The 14,990-nt window shown below is 41.4% G+C and overlaps 1 protein-coding gene across 3 annotated transcripts in view; it reads right to left on the bottom strand.

The window, feature by feature from the left end:
• The window catches only part of fwd (phosphatidylinositol 4-kinase beta fwd), a 148,657-nt gene extending 134,456 nt beyond the window's left edge, over positions 1-14,201 (bottom strand). The window contains exon 1 of one of the 3 annotated variants that reach the window (XM_045766521.2): positions 14,062-14,201. The gene's annotated coding sequence lies outside the window, so the exon portion shown is untranslated. Of the gene's footprint in view, positions 1-12,004; positions 12,110-13,965 lie in introns of those variants that run through there. The other 2 variants (XM_045766519.2, XM_069315175.1) reach the window with 2 other exon arrangements.
• Positions 14,202-14,990: the final 789 nt, after the last annotated feature.

Genomic DNA, 14,990 nt, shown 5'->3' with positions numbered 1-14,990 from the left:
ACGCCACACTCACCCACCTCTACTCTCTCTCTCTACGCCACACTCACCCACCTCTACTCTCTCTCTCTACGCCACACTCACCCACCTCTACTCTCTCTCTCTACGCCACACTCACCCACCTCTACTCTCTCTCTCTACGCCACACTCACCCACCTCTCTCTCTCTACGCCACACTCACCCACCTCTACTCTCTCTCTCTACACCACACTCACCCACCTCTACTCTCTCTCTCTACACCACACTCACCCACCTCTACTCTCTCTCTCTACACCACACTCACCCACCTCTACTCTCTCTCTCTACACCACACTCACCCACCTCTACTCTCTCTCTCTACACCACACTCACCCACCTCTACTCTCTCTCTCTACACCACACTCACCCACCTCTACTCTCTCTCTCTACGCCACACTCACCCACCTCTACTCTCTCTCTCTACGCCACACTCACCCACCTCTACTCTCTCTCTCTACGCCACACTCACCCACCTCTACTCTCTCTACGCCACACTCACCCACCTCTACTCTCTCTACGCCACACTCACCCACCTCTACTCTCTCTCTCTACGCCACACTCACCCACCTCTACTCTCTCTCTCTACGCCACACTCACCCACCTCTCTCTCTCTACACCACACTCACCCACCTCTACTCTCTCTACACCACACTCACCCACCTCTACTCTCTCTCTCTACACCACACTCACCCACCTCTACTCTCTCTCTCTACACCACACTCACCCACCTCTACTCTCTCTCTCTACACCACACTCACCCACCTCTACTCTCTCTCTCTACACCACACTCACCTTATACATGGCCAACCCACGTTTGAAACAATCAAGGGACCCCCACCTCCACCACGTTATGCAGTAATTGATTACATAAATCAACAAACATGTTACCGAACCAGTATTTACCCAGGTCTTTTCCTAAATCTAAACTTATCCAATTTATACCCATTGTTTCGTGCTCAGTCTTGTGTTGATACTTTTAATACCCTATTAATATCCCCTTTGTTATGTACATTCTTCCACTTATACACCTCTATCATGTCACCTAACTCTTTGCCTTTCCTGTGAATGCAATTTAAGCTTTGTTGGACACATTCAAGTGAATTTATATCCATTCTATAGTACGGCGACCAAAACTGAACTGCATAATCTAAATGAGGCCTAACCAGAGCAAGTTATAGCTGAATAACAACACTAGGTGTCTTGTTACTAATGCTTCGATTAATAAATCCCAGTGTCCTATTTGCCTTATTACGAACATTTATGCATTGATTTTTTTTGTTTTAAATTCATTAGTAATCATAACTCCCAGATCCCTTTTGCAATCCAACCTCACAATCTCAACACCATCTAGCTCATATTTTGTAACTATCATCATTATCTAGCCTTAAAAACTTACATTTGTCAGCATTAAACTGCTTCTGCCAATCTTTTGACCATTTCAAAACACTATCTAGGTCGTCTTGAAATGATAGTCTCTCTTTTTCCGTATTTATTTCCCTCCCGATTTTTGCATCATTGGCAAATTTGCAAATATTGCCGTTCAAACCTGAATCTAAATCATTTATATGTATTATGAATAAAAGAGGTCCCAGGACAGAGCCTTGAAACACTCCACTTATTAGACTTATTAGAGTCTATTAGGGGATTAGACGAAGCACCCGGGGATTTACTTGGCTTGAGTTTCACTATTTGTTTAATAACGTCCTCCTTGATAACTGCTAAACTAGTCAACCTGTCCTCTTCCCCAACAATGTAGACTTGTTCGGCTGAAGGCATAATGTTAAGTTCCTCTTTAGTAAATACTGTACAGATAAAATATTTATTAAAAATACCATTCATCTCTTCTTCGTTATCAGTTATCTGACCTGTCCCAGTTTTTAAGGGTTACCTACCCTACCTTGAGGTGATTTCGGGGCTTAGCGACCCCGCAACCCGGTCGTCGACCAGGCCTCCCCATTGCTGGACTGGTCAACCAGGCTGTTGGACGCAGCTGCTCGCAGCCTGACGTACGAGTCACAGCCTGGTTGATCAGGTATCCTTTGGAGGTGTTTGTCAAGTTCTCTCTCTAACACTGTGAGGGGTCGGCCAATTATGCCCCTTATGTGTAATGGAAGCGTTTGTTGAACAGTCTCGAACCTCTGATGTTGATAAGAGTTCCGTCTCAGAGTACCTGTTGCACCTCTGCCTTTCAACGGGGACATTCTGCACATCCTGCCATGCCTTCTGGTCTAATGTGATACTATGTGCAGTGATACTATGTGATACTAATGTGATACAGTACTATGATCTGTGTGCAGGTTTGGGACCTATACTTTCCCTATTTTTTGTTCGAAATAACTGATACAACCCTTTAAGATTTGTCTTTGCTTGCTCTGCTATGCCTATAAGAACTTCATAGTTTCTTTTTGCCCTCATTATGTCTTTTTATCATTTCTAACCAGTTGTATGATTTCTTGTTCTAAACTAACTTCCCTATTCTTTATCCTTTTGTACTCTCTTTCTACCTATAAGGTTCTTCAGATCCTTTGTTATCCATTTCAGGTCATTAGTATTCAATCTATTCAATTTGTATGGTATACTACGTTCCTGGGCTTTGCTTACAATATTTTTAAATATGTTATATTTTGAATCCACATCGAAATCCCTTTTTACCTCCCCCATCGCTGGGTTCATGTCTCACTCCAACACTGGCCCACCCCTCCATGCCCATGACTTTCCAATCTATTTCACCCCAAAAAATTCTAAGGCTATTAAAATCAGCTTTCCAAAAATCTGACACTTGAACAGAATTTTCCCCTACAAATCTATTTCTTTCTATACTAAATCTGATTTCTTTGTGATCACTGTTCCCTAGCTCACTTTTTATATTGATGTCATTAATGTGTGTTTCCCTGTTAATTAATACTAAGTCTAAAATACTGTATTATTTTCCAGCATTCGTTCCTTAATGTGTTGCGTAAGAAAGTAATCGTCAATTAATTCCTGAAAATTTTCTGCTTCATTATTCCCTGTTCTGTTAAACCAGTTTATTCCACTAAAATTTAAGTCACCCGTGACACAAATACTGTTAGACCTAGATGCTCTAGATATTTCATCCCATAAATGCTTTGCTTCCATTCTGTAAGTTTGGTGGCCTGTATATAACTCCTATAATAAGATTATTTAGCCCCTCAAGGTGCTCGGAAAGTGCAGGAAGTACCTAAGCGAATTTTGGTTGTCCGTTGCTTCTATATTATATATAGTAAAAATATAGGTCTTCGAACAGTAATTGCTATGTAATTACCCAAGTGTAGTTACAGGATGAGAGCTACACTCGTGGAGTCCCATCTTCCCAATACAGTTTGTCACATAACGCTTTGACGACATTGATGGTCTTGGCCATCACCACCTTTTCATTTAACTTGTTCCAACTGTCTACCACTCTGTTCGCAAAAGTAAACTTTCTTATATTTCTTTGGCAGTTCCATTTTAGTTAGTTTAAATTATGCCCTCTTGTTCTTGAAGTTCTAGATCTCAGGAAGTCTTCCCTATCAATTTTATTGATTCCCGTTAATATTTTGTACGTAGTGATCATAACGCCTCTTTTTCTTCTATCTTTTAGGTTTGGCATATTTAATGCCTCTAACCTCTCCTCGTAGCTCTTGTCCTTCAGTTCTGGGAGCTATTTAGTGGCATGTCTTTGCACCTTTTCCAGTTTGTTGATGTGCTTCTTAAGATATGGGCACCATACAACCACTGCATATTCCAGCTTTGGTCTAACAAAAGTCATGAAGAATCTGTTTAGTATTTTGCCATCCATATATTTAAAAGCAATTCTGAAGTTAGAAAGGGTAGCATATGCTTTCGCACAATGTTCTTTTTGTGGTCCTCAGGTGACAGTTTTCTATCAAGAACCACCCCTAGATCTTCTCTATCAGAATTCTTTAAAGATTTCTCACATAATTTATAGGCCATGTTCTCCCATTCCATATTTCATAACATGGCATTTATTCACATTAAATTCCATTAGCCAAGTGATGCTCCATACACTTATTTTGTCAAGGTCTTCTTGAAGGGTGTGACAATCATCTAAGATGCTAAGATACTATCTTCCCTATTATCTTAGCATCATCAGCAAACATGTTCATATAATTCTGTATTCTATCTGGTAGATGGTCACTTGTAGATTGGTCACTGGCCCTGATGCAATTTCTGTTGAACCAATCCTGTTTCCAGGTTCTGCATTTCTGCATTGGTATAAATTTTGTTGTGCCTTTATCATATATTTAAAAAAAAAACTTACATCTTATTTACTTCCTTACCTAACAGCAAGTCTTTCTAGTCAAATCCCTTAAAGAATTTTCCAAGTTCCCCATAATAGCCTCTCCTGAAATCAGGTTCTTCAACTGCTTCAACCTCCTCATTTTTTTCCAGATTATAATACATTGCATACTTTATTCCCAAAAAGACATGGTCACTTTTACCCCAGGGAGGAAGGTACTGAATGTCAAATATCTCTACCTCTTCCCCGGTAAATATCAAATCCAGCATGGAGGGAACATCCCCTTCCCTCATCCTCTTAGCTTGTTTAACGTACTGATACATAATTGTTTCCAGGATGAGATTTATGAATCTACTAGGTCCAAAAGACCTCTGTTCTAGCTTCATACAGCCAGGGAGTCGGTCGGCCGAGCGGACAGCACACTGGACTTGTGATCCTGTGGTCCTGGGTTCGATCCCAGGCACCGGCGAGAAACAATGGGCAGAGTTTCTTTCACCCTATGCCCCTGTTACCTAGCAGTAAAATAGGTACCTGGGTGTTAGTCAGCTGTCATGGGCTGCTTCCTGGGGGTGGAGGCCTGGTCGAGGACCGGGCCGCGGGGACACTAAAAAAAAAAAAAAAGCCCTGAAATCATCTCAAGATAACCTCAAGATAGCCCGTCCTCCAAACAAAGACCCAAAAGTTACTCCATGCAACAGCCAAACCCCCTGTTTATGAATGAAAAACCGTTTACACACGACTCTCAACTGTTGACGTTCGAACACTTCCGGAACAAGTGCTTCACTGATGAATTTTGTTCAAAGCATAACGCTATAAATGCTTCACCCGTGTACTACAAATACCTAACCAAACCAGTGCCTATATGTGCACAATATGCTATTATAATATTAATTTATATTTGAAAAAATCCCAGTTTTGAATGAACAGCATGTTAAAATTTATGAATGCGTCTTTGGGGGTTGACCGATGGATGTAATGAACTTGAGTCGAAGATGGCTTGCTCCATATGCCTCCCAGTCTATGGATTTCAAGTTGAAGTCGCCGACTACAAACAGTTTTGATCAATATTTTTCTGCTCTCGCTATAATCTCTCATTATTGTTTCAAGACCCTCTCGTTTATTGTCCATATATTTATCATTTATACGTGTGGAACTTGCCAGGCCCTAACAATAGGAAGCCACATTGGAACCCTCCCAGAAATGTCATTATAATATTCTTTTTATCTGTGTGCCATAAGAGCTTCTTGTGACCAATATCCATATAATTATTATTGGGATTCTACCCAATGTGATCCAAATTAACCAGTGATCTTTCTACATTACTTGTGTTCATTGATTGCACTCTTGTTAAGTTTCTGTAAATTCATTATATATATTATCACAACTATTGCCCAAAATGATATAGAAATATTCACTACAGAGAACTACTGTAATATGAAAGTTTTTATGCCCACTACCAACACTACCTCTTCTAAAAATACTGTACAAGAAGTTTTTTGTTTAAATGTTTCAGTGATGGTATTTGAAACACTATACAGTATTAAATTTGGTTTGTAGGCTATTTAAACTTTTTAAGACAATTATATTTGAAGCATTATTTTTGTATTTTTTTTCTGGATTAGAGTACTGTACTGTGCTGCATATGTTTAGGTCACATGTACTTCACCCCATCCCTCTCCAGTGTCAGCCATCCACTGCAGGCTTCTAGTCCATGTCCCAGCATCAACCATCAACAGTAGCCTCCCTCCCACTCCCACCTGCCCCTTACAGCCCACAATCTGTCATTAGGAAAAGAGGAGCTAGGATTTACGACCCTAGCTAGAGACTTTAGGTGAATTAATTGCAGACAGTAATTTTTAATTTAGTACAGTACAAGTCCCTGGTAGTCTCCTCTCATATCAATCCCGGCAGGTTTTTCCCACAATGTGCACCGAATATGGCATTAGCAAGAGTACTGTTTTGATCTTCTAAAGGCCAAACCTATCATTTTGACTATTTCTTTAGAAGTGAAAGTGATAAGGAAATACAAAACAGAAAGGTACTGTATTAAGTAAAGCAAAAGTGGAGTGTTGATAATGTAGTGTGGCAGTGGTACAAACAAAAGCGTGAGGAGATGAAGAAGCCAGTGGCACGCTGGCTTCTCATGGAAAAGGAACGCGAGTTTCACCAAGCAATGAAAATTCCTGAGAAATGTGTGTACTGTATAGTGATGGATGGCTGATCAACATTTGATCACCTGTTGAGCCGGACACTAGCCATCAAACACCATATAATCTGTGGCTTGTGCCATGAAAACAACCTTCCAATAGGTCTGTTATTGTTAAAGATAGTAGTATCAGCCAACTGCCCCAAGAGTGATGACACATGCCTTAGAATCCACTGACCATTAAGGCCTCTTACAGTATTAATATACAAGATAGCATGTTGGCTTGAGACAGCAGAAATCACAATCTATTTGTTGATGCTCTGTTTGGTGATTGGATATCGACAACTGAGAATTTGTGGTGCACAGATAAAACTAGCTCTCAGTGCACCTTTTTAGGTGTTTACCACAATTATTGTACAATTTAAGGACTTTATGTAACCTGAAAACAAAATCAAACAAGTTAAATACTGTACAGTACTGGTATAATACAACCATTAATAATTTGACTAAAAAAAATTTCTTATAAATTAAAAAAGAAAAAAAAAGAATGCGCTCATGGTTAAACTGAGTGTTTAAATTTTTATTAATACTATTTCTCTCTTTAGAAACCCTTATTATATGCTATTGGAGTACAGTATACTGTACTATTTAAATATTTTCCAGCAAGCTTGCAGTTTTGTTTTACACACACGAGTACAATCACTATAGCTTTTTTTTTAGATTGACTGAACAGGTGTACAGCAGCTGTCAGCCATTTACAGTATTGTAAACCTCTTTCTAGTGTCACCAGCCATCACACAATTGCTTCCCAGTATCAGCTAGCTGCGGGGACGCTAAGCCCCGAAACCATCTCAAGGTAACCTCAAGGTAGGCCCTAATAGAGCTGTACAGGTATATCCTTTCCCAGTGTTAAACTTCTGCAGTACAGTACATTATTGTACATATCATTCCAGCTTTAGCTATCCAGAGTACTGTGCTTTGCACCCCAAGACAATATCAGCTGCCCACAACAGGCAACTATACAACCCTTCCTGGATGGTATATAGGCTAGTACAGTTGGTTAACAATTGAAAGGTCCTCACTTCAATTCCCAATCGGGCAGAGATATTTTTGCACAATTCCTTACACCTGATATGCTGTTCATCTTAAAATAAGTACCGGTAGGTATCTGGGAGCTATTCAACTTATGAGTTGCATCCCAGGAAAATTCAGTCATTGGCTTAGGGGATCTCAATAAGCTTAACCATCTGCAACAGTCTCACCAATGTTACACCAACCCCAGAGCCAAAGAAAGAAAGAAGGAATATTTAGGCAAGCCTACTATGAAAGAATGTGCTAACATTGTATGAAAGATATGGAGATACAAGTACTGATACCGCATGTTCAATGTCTCTGGTGCTTTGTTTTGCAATCAAGGTAAGCCTTTGTGAGCCTAGACTGGAATGTACGATGAAGCAAAACAATTGTGTGCAATCTGTGGATGTCACAAAAGATGACATTGTTGGTCTGGAAATGATAGTCTCAGCAGAATAAGTTAGAGATCCACACTGTCAAAGGTGGACATGTTACAATAAAAAGTGTGCAAATACAAGGGGAACAGAGAAGTATAGCACTTGAGAGGACAAGATGGTAAGTATGCAAATGCAAAAAATTTTGTACAAACAGTTAAGCTGATATAATACCACTGGCATATGCAGTATAATTTAGGTATTTAGGAACACTATGTAATTCTTGCTGTATACACTATGTGTACACAGCAAGAAGCCCAGGGTTGAAGAGATGTGACTTTGGACCTAAAGCTATGAGCTGGAGATAACATTGAATAATTATGCTAACCTTTGGACTATGTAAGCCAAGAACTTCAAGGAATATGCTGATGGATAGCTATGATAAATTCCTAAAGATGGTAGCAGTACAGTGTATGTGTTTTTATTTTAAGTAGTTGGGCCTATGTATAGTTTACAGCAGCATTCTAAAACTTTGCACCCTTGAAATAATCCCAGGTTGCACTTTAGATACACTTGTATGGATTTCATTGTCAAATGAAAGATAATTTCTGTCTTTGCTCTCGATACAGCTTAAACGAGAAAATTAAACAAAAATGACTCTGAAATACATTTGCATATTATAATTTGCCCAGTTATGAAATCTCAAGCGGAACCACTAGTTACCTTGGAGTTCTGCTGAACCTCGGTTGAGAAATGCTGGCTTAAGAGTATCAAAAATGAAACACCAAATAACACTACCGAGTAAAATGTTACCTGAATTATATATGAAGTTTACCAATGTGAAACTACAGTTTCTTTACCAGACAGTGAAAGTTAATCACACAAGAGGCCACTGCTTGACATGTAACAAAAATGTTGAAATTCAAGGAATATATTGGATTATATCATTTCTATTGTAGGGACTACCCTATACAAATACTGTATTAGGTTATGTGCAAACCATATCCAACACCAGAGTCAGCTGTAGACAGGAAAGCAGACATACAGTGTTGATACCTGGTTGATGGGGTTCTGGGAGTCGTTCTACTCCCCAAGCCCGGCCCAAGGACAGGCTTGACTTGTGAGAGTTTGGTCCACCAGGCTGCTGCTTGGAGCGGCCTGCAGGCCCACATACCCACCACAGCCCGGTTGGTCCGGCACTCCTTGGAGAAAACTATCTACTGTAGTTTTATCTTGATGTCCACGGTTGTTCCGGCAATATTGCTGATAGTCGCTGGTAGGACGTTGAACAACCGTAGACCTCTGATATTTATACAGTGTTCTCTTATTGTGCCTATGGCACCCCTGCTCTTTACTTGTTCTAATCTGCATTTTTTACCATATCGTTCACTCCAGTACATTGTTATTTTACTGTGTTGATTTGGGACCTGGCCCTCCAGTATTTTCCATGTGTATATTATTTGGTATATCACTTGTCTCCTTTCTAGTGAGTACATTTGGAAAGCTTTGAAACGATCCCAATAATTTAGGTGCTTTATCTCGTCTATGCGTGCCGTATATGTTCTCTGTATTCCCTCTATTTCAGCAATCTCTCCTGCTTTGAAGGGGGAAGTGAGTACTGAGCAGTACTTAAGACAGGACAACACAAGTGATTCGAAGAGTACAACCATTGTGATGGGATCTCTGGATTTGAAGGTTCTTGTACTCCATCCTATCATTTTTCTGGCTGACGCAATATTTGCTTGGTTATGCTCCCTAAATGTTAGGTTGTCGGACATCATTATTCCCAAATCCTTGACATGCTGTTTTCCTACTATGGGCAGATTTGATTGTGTTTTTTACCCCCTGTATTATGTTTCAGTTCCTCATTTTTGCCGTACCTGAGTACCTGGAATTTATCACTGCTAAACATCATGTTATTTTCTGCTGCCCAATTGAAAACTTTGTTAATATCTGCTTGTAGTTTTTCAGTGTCTTCAGCAGAGGTAATTTTCATGCTGATTTTTGAATCATCTGCTCTTGTAGTGCCTCAGTGATTTTGTCGTAATGGTTAGTAGCTGTGAGAGGCATGATCTTCCCTCTGTAAATCCATGTTGGCCTGGATTGTGGAGGTCACTGGTCTCCATGAAACTAGTGACCTGACTCCTGATCACTCTCTCAAATACTTTTATTATGTGGAACATTTGTGCAACTGGTCTATAATTCTTTGCCAATGCTTTGCTCTCTCCCTTGTGTAGAGGGGCTATGTCTGCTGCTGCTGCTGTCAGCGCATCTAGTATCTCTCCCATATCCAAGCCCTTCCTCCACACTATACTGAGTGAGTGGATGTAAGCCATCCATGGTACATTACACCTCTTCCCAGTGTCAGCAATCCAAACAAACTATATATCACTGTCAACCATCCACAGTGCTGCGCATTCCTTCCCAGTGTCAACAATCCACAGTACTATACACACATTCCCAGTGTCAACAATCCACACCGTGTTGACACACCGTGTTGACACAGTACGCTGACACACCATGTTGACACAGTACGCTGACACACCGTGTTGACACAGTACGCTGACACAACGTGTTGACACAGTACGCTGACACAACGTGTTGACACAGTACGCTGACACAACGTGTTGACACAGTACGCTGACACAACGTGTTGACACAGTACGCTGACACAACGTGTTGACACAGTACGCCGACATTTCCAGTGTCAACAATCCACGGCACTACACATTTCTTCCCAGTGTTAACCACCTACACTATCTGGAGTATATCTGGAACATACCTGGTGAGGATTTCGGGAGTAGTTCTACTCCCCGAGGCCAGCCTAGGGCCAGGCTCGACTTGTGATAACTTGGTCCAACTGGCTGTTGCTTGGAGCAGCCTGCAGGCTCTTATATCACCTATAACCCAGTTGGTCAGGTACTTCTTGCAAGCACTTGTCTAAATGCTTCTTGCAGATATCCACCTTCGTGTTCCATCAATATTTTGAATGCTTGCTGGGACAATATTGAACAGCCGTAGACCCCTGATGTTCAGATACTGCTCTCTGATTGTACCCATGGCACCTTTACTCTCAGATTCTATTCTGCACCTATACATCCCCTCCCAGTGTCAACCATCCAGTGCAATTCACACCTTCCTAGTCTCAACCATCCACAGCAACATACTGAATACCCTTCTTCAGGGTCATTCATCTACAGTAATGTAGACAAAACAGCTTGCGGGTACAGTGACATAGACTTCCCAGTGTCAGCTGGTCACAGTCCTGTGCACCACTTCCCAGTGTCAGCTGGTCACAGTCCTGTGCACCACTTCCCAGTGTCAGCTGGTCACAGTCCTGTGCACCACTTCCCAGTGTCAGCTGGTCACAGTCCTGTGCACCACTTCCCAGTGTCAGCTGGTCACAGTCCTGTGCACCAGTTCCCAGTGTCAGCTGGTCACAGTACACCCCTTTCTTAGTGTCAGCCATATACAGTACATCTCTTCCTAGTGTCAACTGTCCACAATACAGTACACCCCTTCATAGTACTCACCTAGCTGTGCTTGCGGAGTCAAGATACGGCTCTTTGGGCCCACCTCTCAACTGGTGTACAGATTCTTGAGCCTACTGGGCTCTATCATATCTACCTTTGAAACTGTATATGGAGTCAGCCTCCACCACATCACTGCCTAATGCATTCCATGCATTAGTGTCAGCTGTCCACAGTACATACACTCCTTCATAGTGTCAGCTGTCCACAAAACACTTCTCCATAATGTCAGCTGTTTACAGAACACCATCTTCCTTGTGTCAGTCGTCCACAGTAAACCCCTTTCCAATGTCAGCCTTGCAAAGTACTCCCCTTTTAGTGTCAGCTCAGCTGTCCACAGCACGCCCCTTCCCAGTGTCAGCTTTCCAGGATAAATTCCACCCCAACGTGAGAAGACGACCACACACACATGCCAGTGTCAGCAGGGCACCTGACGCCCACCTCAGCCACACCAAGAAGAGTCAGCCTCGGGTCAAGGAACGTCAGGAGGCGGCCCAAAACACCAGTCCCAAGACCACAGTCAGCAGACTGGCCAAGGTGAGCCGCGGCGCCCGCGTGGGCGGCGGTGCTGCTGGAGGAGGAAGAAGAAGAGCCAGGTACTCACCTGTACCATAGAGAAGAGGTGGTGGTGGGAGGGAGGAACCAAACACAGTACTATCACACACAACAACACCACACTGCCGCCATCTACGAAAATCAATCAGCAACTGCTGTATAATCTCTATACACATACATACGTCTGCTTTAATTAGAATAGTCGTTTTGTTGTGATAAATGTGGCATTATTGTTTATGCTGTTTTTTTTAATTGACAAGTTGTGTGGAAATTATATCTTTCCACATAACTTATCAAATTTTCTCAAAGACTATCTTCATCATTACTCGCCAGATGCTGTTTAGAAAGTGGCGCCAATTTTGAAACTCGTCTGTATCTTAAATAGTTTTGTACATTTTCTCCTAAACATTTTTATAGATAACATTATCACATATATTATAGCAATGAGTAAGTATTTTAGTAAAAATTATTATAAACTTTCTGAATTTATGGCTAATTATAGCAATTTGATAAGTGTATTTGTAAGTAGTTTTTATGTCAATAATTATCTATAGTAATTCATTGTGTCGGGGGACAGGAAGCCAGTTTATACATACAGTACATGTTAGGCTTATATCGAGGTCTCCCCCCCCATCCAGGGTCGAGTTACTGACCCCTAACTCCCACCCCAGGATTCAACCCCAGGACAGCGCTCGGGGTTTGTAGTCCTAAGGGTCCGAGTTCAATCTCCGGCGAAGGCAAGACAAATGAGCAGAATTTCTTTCACCCTGATGGCTTTGTTCACCCAGCAGTAAATAGGTACCTGGGAGCTAGACGGCTGCTACGTGCTGCTTCCTGGGGATGTGTGTGTGTGTGTGTGAGAGAGAAAATTAGGATTAAGACTTGCAAGAAAAACTATGCGTGCTAGTGGCTGTATAAAAATGTAAAAACTCTTGTATATATATATATATATATATATATATATATATATATATATATATATATATATATATATATATATATATATATATATATATATATATATATATTTATATATATATATATATATATATATATATATAAAGCTTTATAGAAAAGTTTCAGTTATATATATAACTGAAAACTTTCCAATTACCGCCCGAAGGATGGGTATGGGGTCCACTACCGCCCACAGGATAGGTATGGGGTCCACTACAGATCACCGGATGAGTGTGGGGTTCACTACTGCTGGGTATGGCGGGCATAATTAATAAACACGGTCTCCGTGGTGTAGTGGTAAGACACTCGCCTGGCGTTCCGCGAGCGCTATGTCATGGGTTCGTATCCTGGCCGGGGAGGATTTACTGGGCGCAATTCCTTAACTGTAGCCTCTGTTTAACGCAACAGTAAAATGTGTACTTGGATGAAAAAACGATTCTTCGCGGCAGGGGATCGTATTCCAGGGACCATAGGATTAAGGACTTGCCCGAAACGCTACGCGTACTAGTGGCTGTACAAGAATGTAACAACTCTTGTATATATCTCAAAAAAAAAAAAAAAAAAAAACTAACCTAAAAACAGAACCCACAAAGTGGAAGGTTTGTGAGACTCTGTATACGACAAGATTGGTGTCAGGGCGAAGAAATGTGTAGAGAGGAATGAGATGTGGCATGAGGCTAGATAATGACTAGCTGGTACTGGTAGGCACAAAATATCGAATATTGAACATAGCTATTGGTGGATATTAAGTTTTTTTTTTTTTTTTTTTTTTTTTTGAGATATATACAAGAGTTGTTACATTCTTGTACAGCCACTAGTACGCGTAGCGTTTCGGGCAAGTCCTTAATCCTATGGTCCCTGGAATACGATCCCCTGCCGCGAAGAATCGTTTTTTCATCCAAGTACACATTTTACTGTTGCGTTAAACAGAGGCTACAGTTAAGGAATTGCGCCCATTAAATCCTCCCCGGCCAGGATACGAACCCATGACATAGCGCTCGCGGAACGCCAGGCGAGTGTCTTACCACTACACCACGGAGACTGCGATTTTACCTGCTTTATCTGAAGATCTATTAAGAGGAGTCATGGGGCGCTTATCAAAGGATATACGTAGGAGGCGATGTCGGGGAGGAAGGACTTCATACCCACCCAGATCAGTCAACTTGCGGAGCGAGGCTGAGGGTAACAGTGGCATTACTCATTCGTCCTTATCCAGGCCAAGCGATATGCGCGTCATCCACATTGCATCCATCAACCAATACAACAGATCAGATGGTCGACACTGACTGTTGATAGGCCTCAGTGAGGACTTACTGATACATGGTCTGGCTCAGAGGGTCGAGAAGCCAGCTGAACAGCCTCATGGCGTGTATCAACCCACTGCTGCTATTGTCTCTCAACTTATATATGGCACACAAACACCCTCCATATGAAGAAAGTTTTTTTTGTTCACTTTGGATGGTTAGAAGCACTTATACATGCACTTTGTTGAAACATATGTTTGTAACACAATGTTGGTGGCGCGTTGTATGTTGCCCCCTTCAAGAGCACTGCTTATTACTCAACTTTCAACCCAACATGTGATGGATAAAGCTTAAGTTGATACTTGTGAGACCAAGCCAAGCAAATATATAACACAGAGATATGTTGTATACTGGCTACAAACCTCCACAGACTCACCCTCACTAAAGATCTTATCAGCGACAGATTGACTAATGACGCCTAACACTTTTAACGTGTTAGATTAGATAGAAGCACGATAAGCCTTGCTTCATTATATTCACGTGAATGGTATAATAAAATAAGTCCGTGTGGTTACACACACACGCGCTGTCTCTTACCACAAGTCCAGACCCAAGTGTACACGAGGCTACCAGCGCCGCGGTAGCTACAGATTTTATTTTCAAATCAATTCAAATGTTTATTCAGGTAAAACTACATACATACAAGTTACAAACATAATGTTGGATTTCTAAATAGAGCTAGTACATACAGTGCCTAAAGCCACTAATACGTACAGCGTTTCGGGCAAGGTGTGGGAAAACACTTAGACTAAAACTTAATAGTAATTGAGATCA

Source organism: Procambarus clarkii, chromosome 81 (assembly GCF_040958095.1).
Source record: "Procambarus clarkii isolate CNS0578487 chromosome 81, FALCON_Pclarkii_2.0, whole genome shotgun sequence".
NCBI lineage: Eukaryota > Metazoa > Arthropoda > Malacostraca > Decapoda > Cambaridae > Procambarus > Procambarus clarkii.
The sequence above is the reverse complement of the archived record's forward strand: the minus strand, read 5'-3'. Positions and strand labels throughout refer to the sequence as shown.